This window comes from Nanorana parkeri, unplaced genomic scaffold, assembly GCF_000935625.1.
Source record: "Nanorana parkeri isolate BGI_ZX_2015 unplaced genomic scaffold, ASM93562v1 scaffold553, whole genome shotgun sequence".
In the NCBI taxonomy this organism is placed as follows: domain Eukaryota; kingdom Metazoa; phylum Chordata; class Amphibia; order Anura; family Dicroglossidae; genus Nanorana; species Nanorana parkeri.
The window spans coordinates 84,833-92,368 of NW_017306821.1; the positions used below are offsets into that span (position 1 = coordinate 84,833).

The following is a 7,536-nucleotide window of genomic DNA, read 5'->3' on the forward strand; positions in this document are numbered from 1 at the left end:
GAGTTTTTAAGTGTCAGTAAGCAAACCTTTAAAGGAGAACTATGGGGTCAGTGCTTTTCCCCATAGTTCTAAGGGTCACGGGAGGACACAAACTAGCGTTCTCCCGTGACCCAAAGCTCAGTATGCCGCGAGCTACCGCTTGCGGTTATACTGAGACCGCCGCAGCTGGGACGGATCCCGACATTACTGTCGAGATCCACCCAGCTGCGTGATTGACAGCTGGCTCTGCCTATTTAGAAGCAGAGCCAGCTGTACCCGCCCCCTCCTCCGTCCATTCTGCCAGTCAGCGCTGGAGGATCGGACAGGGGAGGTGGGGAATACATGCAGAGAGCCATGAGTGACAGTCACGGCTCTCTGCAGGGACAGGATCGAGAAGTGAGCGAGCTACAGTATGTGTTAGCTCACTTCCCGATCTACTGAGCCGACGTGTGACAGTTTCATTGTCACACGTCGGCTCGCATTATGAGGCTGAGTGATTTTAACTCACCTCATAGTTCTCCTTTAAAGGGAAGCTGCCATCATGATACATACCTGGGAAGGGGTGGTGACAGATTTTCTTTGTCCCCTCACCTCATGCACATTGCCCATTTAGCCCTAGTATTCAGATGTGGCAGTGTGTTATGGGGGCTTCTACAGTTGGAGGCTTTTCAGTTAGGTATGCAGCATGATGATACATTCTCTATATAACCTCCGTTTACATTGTAATGTCATAATGCAGTTACATTTTTATTTGTGCATTTATATTAAGGCATAGCTGTGCAGTAACAGCCACTCATAGCGCAGTTTTGCACACAACTTGATTCCTGAGATATACATGTGTAGGCAAAATACAAATGTAAGAAATACACAAAAAAACCTGCATGGCATATCTGAAAAACATCGGGGTCATTCCTTGTAATTCCAGCTGTTTTAAGGCAAAGAAAATGGATATAAAACAGATGCGTCAAAGATCAAACAGGGACAGGCAGCTTCACAAGAGCAAAGAAAACATACATTGGGACTTTAGTATGGTAATGCAAAGCCCAGTAATGATATCCAAAGTCCTGTGACTGAATTTAATCCGATTTCATTTAACTATATCCTCTGAAAATTAAAACATATAAACACACAACCTGACTGGGTGGTATGATCCATCTTTACCCACTTACTTACTAAATAAACCTAACTGTCTTAAAACAGTGGCAGATTCCAACATATATAGTAGAAATGCCCAGCTTACCAGTGCAGTGAAACAAGTGCTAAGGGTAAGCCCCTTAAAGCTTTAGGTTACCCCTTTGCATGAGTACCTTCAGTGAAAAGTACAGTAGATAATCAGCAGATGCAGATGAAGTTAAACACAAATCTCAATAAAGGTGCCCATACACCTGCCGATTATCGTACGATAATTGCGGGAAATCCCGCGATCGTACAATAAATCGGCAGGAGTATGGAAGGTGTGCGTCCGTTTCTACTGTACGGTCACACGCCTTTTGTCTTACGAGCAGGCTCGAAAACCCGCAGAGAATCGTACGATTATCGGCGGGTTTGTGGCCTGCTCATAAGACAAATGCCGCACGGGCCGGTGTGCGCAAGCCCACACTGCCCGTTCAGCATTGCAGTCATCGGAAGCCCGCCCCTCAGGGGGGCAGGCTTGCTATGATCGCAGGTACGATCTGCCTGTCCAAGATGGGCAGATCGTACGTTTTTTTAATTACCTTACAACCATCGCAAGACAAAAGTCTTGCAATGGTTGTAAGGTGTATGGCCAGCTTTAGATCTGCCTCTCTATTAATCGTTTAGTACAGTGGTTCTCAACCTCTCTAGGGCCGGGACCCCTTGGTAACATTTGCCAAGTTGTGGTAACCCCCAACCGTAAAATTTAGGGATGCACCAATACTAGTATCTGTGTGGGCTCTCGGGGGGCTATGCGGGCTCTCAGGTGGCTAGTGGGACTCTCTGTTGGAGTCCAGTGTGGGCTCTGTGGTGCCCAGTGTGGGCTCTGTGGTTATCAAGCACTCACCTCCCCTCACTCCTGCCTGCTCCCCTCTCTCTGATCCTCTCTGGCCACTGCTGCTGGAGCGTCATCTAGGAGAACTGACACTGCTACGCTAGGAGGAGGCTGAGGAGCCTCTTATCTAAAGCAGCACAAGGATATGTGGGGACCCCCTCAACTGTGGGTTACGACCCACTTTTGGGTCACGACCCACAGGTTGAGAACCACTAGTTTAGTATGACTGGCAGCTTCAATGACCATTGGAAGGTGCAAACGTTTGGTCATGCTTGGCTTTTATAGGAAAATTGAGGTTAGTATACAGTATAACTTTAACTGCCTATATCTCTAGCTTTATGGACTCTTTTGGACACCGAAGGCGACATCTGCTTCTATATTTTATAAGCATACAGTACATTCAAACTGAACTGCCCATGTTAAAGCCATGATTTAATCTGCCACCATCTACCACTGTCCCAAGAAATCCTATAAAAATGTATTTAGTGATAAGTAAATTGGATTGCATTTCAAAACAAAGGCAACAACAAATTGAAAGAAATAACACAATATATTCAAAGAAATAGTGTTTTTGAAGTGGGTCAAGAGTAATTGCAGCTAATAACATTTTCCTGGCATGTCTATAATCACTCTTGAATGACCCGTGTGATAGTGGTTTGTATGCGCTTTTCACAACAGAGCCTCCAGTGTTTTGAGAGTTGTGTCTGCATTCTGGATTCATCCTCTCCACAGTGGGTATGTCAGATGAATTAGCTTCCTGTTACTATGCAGGGATGATAAATGTTCCATGTCACTCGGCTGCAGTTGAAAGTCAAACACCTGTCAGACACAGAACCAATGATTAGAATCACAGGGATCTCAATGTGCTATTAGCTTATACAGTAGCATTTCAAGATGCTTTAAAAAAAAAATGCTCAAGCTACCAGCTCGTCTACTGATACTGAATGGAAAAAGTGATACAAAATGACAGTGGAATTTCAGAAACAATACCATGCATGCCAGCAACACTTGTATCGGTATATGGTTTATTGATGCACTTTTCTTCCATAGCAGCTGGCTAATTGTTTCGTAGTAGTATAATCGCGTATGTCCAATCAATTAATCCACAGTAGGTTGACTTTAAAACATTCTTTTGTTTTTCGTGGAACCAAAAAAAATTTGCAGTTTACTTCAAAGGTAATTGTGAAATAAATGTGACATTTTATCTATGCCTGTCATCATTGTATTTGTTACGGACGCAGGGCACTAAATACCATAAGGCACTTCTGGACCATACTTTGGCGTACATCAAAAACACAATTTTTCTTATTATGTCTTTAGTTTTGTGGTGTAGGGTGCAGGGGAACCCTGCAGCAGAGGCATCATGGAACATGGGAGTTCGAGTAACATACAGCCATTTCCACTTTTGCTCTAGGCTTTGCATTGGGGACTGTCCACTCCAGTGCCACCCCTGCACATAAAGCACAAAGCATTTACATTTCAATAGCACCCTCTAGCTTTATTTCGAAAGGCAGTAATAAAGTATAATGACAAACAGGGTAGAGCTTCCAGGAAAGCATGTTATCATTCATACAGTATGTGCCTAGGGCACTGGTGTTCAATGGGGATCCTAAAGATCCTCTAAGAGCTCCTGTTTTTTCAGTTCTTTCCACAAGAAAAATAAATTGTGTTGTTCAGAAAAGTTATGCAGCAAAGACATCAGATGGCCATCTCCCAATCTGGTTTACTTTGGCATACAATCCCTATGTCTGGGCATAAGTGGACCTCTACAGACCTCCTTGGCTAACTGATCTTGAAGGGCATAGTGTATGACTATGTTAATTTTGGCTGTTTGCTATTGCCTATTACTAAGTAAAGCTAGCACATCATCCTACTCTTCTTCTTCCCTTGCCGTAGTTATAAATATGCATGCTTGGGGATTGTTATTAAAAGAGCATTCAAAGGAATTGCACAGTCAATTATCTCCATATATAGATTTATACAGGAATTTATACAGGCTTCTAATTAATGAAACTGTCCTCTTACATAATGGAGATATCATGCAGCGCTACTGGGATTAATGGTTTGGAGCTGAGCATCACTGGGTTAGTGCAGCAAGATTTCTAAATACTGCCTTGATTGGGTACAATTTAAAGAGACTCTGTCCAGTGGCGTCACAGCCCGCAACTGGGTGACACCATTGGAGCGGTGGTACCAAAGTGACTGACAGTCATTGTGGTGTCACCCCCTCTAAAAAGTCGGGCACTCGGTCATGGACTGAGAGCCCAAAAGTGTCAGGAGAGAGGAGGGGACCCGGCGGCATACCTCATCCCGCCGGGTGAACGTCCCCTCCTCTCTTCGCCGGCGTCCATCACCAACATGGCCGCCGCCTGGCGTCAATTAGATGACTCACGCTCATGCGCGATGATGTCACTGCGGGGTGCACCCGGTCTCTGCTCCAGGTGACACCTTGCCTCGGGACGCCCCTGACTCTGTCACTAAAATAGTAATTACACACATAGTGTCCCCTGCAAAGAGAAGTGTTCATACTTTTCCAAATGTGTGAGCTGCTGATCTGCGATGTACTGCAAAGTTACCGCTGATGAAGACCCTTCAGCATTCAGAACATCTCCTGAATGTTTCGGATGCCTGATCTTCTGCTGCACTCAGTGATTTCATCTGCTGGCCCCTACCTCACTACTGTTTCCTGTAGTAGGGCAGGAATGGGCAGGAGGAAGCAGAGAGAATAAATGAGGACCAGGAATCTGACACTCCTAAGCCTTGGATTCAGAAAATTCTTCAAGCAGCTGTATATCTGCAATAAAGTGCAGATCAGTGACACGGGCAATGAGTGAGGGAAGTATTAACTTTTTGCAAGGGTCACTTTGTTTTTAAACAGAGGCCCCTAAATGTCGTCAGTTTTTGATCCACTTTTAAATATAGCATGAATCAGGGATCTACAATTATAACTGTTATCTAAATTATTCATAATTTTAAGCTTTGTTCTGGGGAGAAGTATATATGAAATAAAAAGTTACTGAACACCTACAGAGAGGCCATATCACTTGTAGATGAAACACAAATGTAGCTCCATGGGGTAATCATGATTCTAGAAACTACAATGATCCAATCTGCAGATACATTACTTGAATATAATAAAGGTCTCTAAATTCTACATCTAGGAATAAAGGTGACTTCATGTCAGCACCTCACTAGGAAATGTAGATCTGGTCAGATTCTTATGTACTGGACGTCATCCAAAGCTGGGAATTCCAGACAATTTGTTTTCTTTAAAAAATTATAACAGTCTATGTTGGCCAAAGCAATTAATCTATTAATCAGTGCGCTCCTGTCGTCTTGCTAGCAGAGGTCAGAAGTTTCAGTTCATCTGAGTCTACGTACATCACAAATAGTTTTCACTAGTTCATAGTATTTATACGTGAAGTTTTATTTTTACCACTGTGAGTCAAAAAAGTATAAAAGGTAGTAGAATATTGGTTCATTTAGTCCACATCCAACATTTTCAATTCAGCAAAATTATTAAAAATGTATCCAATTGTTCATCAAGAACTGTCCTTATAATCAGACCCTTGCAAAATCACCTCTTCCTGTGGTTACTGTCACATCAGATTATAAGACCAACAATGAGCACTTTGATGAAATGGGTGCTCCAACAGAGCTTGACTTTCAGGAAGCCTACAATTAAATATATGTGTATACAGTATCTTCTCATATAAACATTAAGCAGTAGAAGCCTAGAGTTCCACTTTAATTTTCAAACCTCACAATACACTTACAGGGTTATTCACAAGAGGGTGAAGATTTTGGAGAAGGCAGGAGAAGTGAACAATCTAGGACAACATTGCTGATTTGGAGAAATTCTCCAATGCAGCTCACTTTCCAGTTCAGCTATGTTGTCCTAGATTGTTCACCTCTCCTGCCTTCTCCAAACTCTTCAGAAACAGATCTTGGCAGGCTGCCGGCCTTCTAATGTAGACAAACAGCAAGTGTTTCTAAGTTGTTTGAAACTCACTAAAAATCTTGAATCTTTGTTGTGATCTTTGAGAATGAATAACTTCACATTATAAACAGCTAGATAGGTCAGGGATGATTTGTTTTTTTCAAGATCAAGTACTTGCGGATACCAATTACGGATACCAATTACCGATACTTTTTCTTAAACGGATATGTGACATTTTTTCTAAAACAATACAGACCAATGAATTTAGGGTAATTTCTTTATAATTATGAAGAACTGTAACTTAATCCATGATTATTCAGCCATGGAGAATGGCAACCAGCAATATAGGACTACAGATTCCATCAAGCCATGATTATACAGCAATGAAGAATGGCAACCGACTATAGAGGTCTACTAATCTCAGAAGTCCATGATTATTCAGTAATGGAGAATGGCATCCAGCAATCATGGCTGTGTTTGGGTCTCACCAGGACTGCATGAAAATCTAGCTACGGCTGCGTGCAGATCTCACCAGGGCTGCATACGGTCTCACCAGGGCTGCATGCCGATCTCACCAGGGCTGCATGTGGTCTTACCAGGGCGGTGTTTGGGTCTCACCAGGACTCCGTACAGATCTCGCCAGGGCTACGTTTGGGACTTACCAGGGCTGCGCGCGATCTCACTAGGGCTTCGTGTGGTCTCACCAGGGCTGCGTTTGAGTTTCACCAGTGCTGCGTGCAGATCTCGCCAGGGCTGCGTGCAGATTTCGTCACGGACGCGTGGAGATCTCACCAGGGCTGTGTGCAGATCTTAGCAGGGCTGCATGTGGGTGCCGGGCTCTCTGGGCAGTGCGGGTGGGTTCCAGGCTTGTGTCGGGCTCTGCAGGTGGGTGCCAGGCTCTGCGTGTGGGTGCTGGGCTTGTGCTGGGCTCCAGAGCTGCACGGCGGTGTGGGGCTGTCCTTTGCTGTGCCTGACTCTGTGGGCACTGGAAAAGAGGAGCATGAGATATGGGGCCAGACTGGCGCGGTCAAAGACAGCTACGGCAAGGTCCCAAGCCGGCTGCCTGAGGTCCCCAGCTAGCATGGGAGCTCAGGCAGCCGAACTTAAAAAATTTAAAATTTTAAGGGCTAGTATCAGCCTTTAGTATTGGGGCATTTTTATGAGTACAAGTACTCATAAAAATGCCCTGTATCAGCCCAGATACCGACACTAGTATTGGCATCGGGACATTCCTAGTAAATAGGTTCATACCCATAATCAGGGCACATGTGCACTTTAAAGTGTATCTAAAGCCAAAACTTTTTTTAAACTGGGAAAGGGTTAAAACCCGTTAGTTTGAAACTGATTCCATTAGGGATATGCACCCTCTTATTTTTTCCTGGTGACCATGGTCAGTTGGACAGAAAATGATTGCAAATACAAAAGTTTACAGCTATCACTGGGGCAGAAGAACAAAAATCCTCCCATGAGTGGGGGTCCCTGTTCCAGTGACAACTGACGATCTTTGGATCACTTTGGAGAGGCTCCCTGTCACTTCTTGTTTTGTCTCCAAGGGGTAAAAGCAAATCTCTCCAGGCAGTAAAAGATAAAAAACTAATTTTGTTGAACC

The 7,536-nt window shown here is 44.0% G+C and overlaps 1 protein-coding gene across 1 annotated transcript in view; it reads right to left on the minus strand.

Moving 5' to 3' along the window:
• Positions 1-2,739: 2,739 nt before the first annotated feature.
• LOC108791471 (glyoxal reductase-like) overlaps positions 2,740-7,536 on the minus strand; it is a 120,817-nt gene continuing 116,020 nt past the window's right edge. Inside the window, exon 8 of the mRNA XM_018561969.1 lies at positions 2,740-2,806. The gene's annotated coding sequence lies outside the window, so the exon portion shown is untranslated. The remainder of the gene's footprint in view (positions 2,807-7,536) is intronic.